This window comes from Arachis ipaensis, chromosome B07 (genome assembly GCF_000816755.2).
Source record: "Arachis ipaensis cultivar K30076 chromosome B07, Araip1.1, whole genome shotgun sequence".
NCBI lineage: Eukaryota > Viridiplantae > Streptophyta > Magnoliopsida > Fabales > Fabaceae > Arachis > Arachis ipaensis.
The window spans coordinates 119,889,555-119,890,167 of NC_029791.2; positions in this window are offsets into that span (position 1 = coordinate 119,889,555).

Here is a 613-nt window from a genome sequence, read left to right on the forward strand (position 1 = left end):
AATAATAAAAATATTATTATCAAAATATAACAGGTAAATAAGAGAAATAAAAATGAAGACGAAAAAAGCTATATAAGAAAGTTTTGGGTTAGGGATACGTGTAATACACATAATCCCCTCTATGTGTTTGATTACTAATGTAATAATGTTAATCAAATCTTAAATTCAGTGTGAGCATTTTTCCCCGCAGTAGAAACCCCCAACTTGGCATAAATAACTATTAAAAAAACAAATGATATTTTTGTAGACTAAAACATTTCCAACACGGCAACATTCAAAACACTAGTGCATTTCTGTTAATACCTCAAACCTAGGTGGAGGTTTTTACTTTAAATTCTCGAGTTGTTAAACAATGTTCAGTGACTTCAAGAGGGTGCACGTAGCATGGTTCTGTTAGAAAAATTTTCGTGTATATATATATTACGAGGAGTGTTAGAGGTCAGTACTTTTATTAAATTTTGGCCAGCACTTAATTACTAAAAAGAAATTAAATGATTCTACACCATTAAAAATATCATTAATAACTAATTGATGACTAAAAATCACAAAATCTACTGATTTTTAGACTTTTTCATATATTATTTATATTATTTTTAATATATATATACTCACA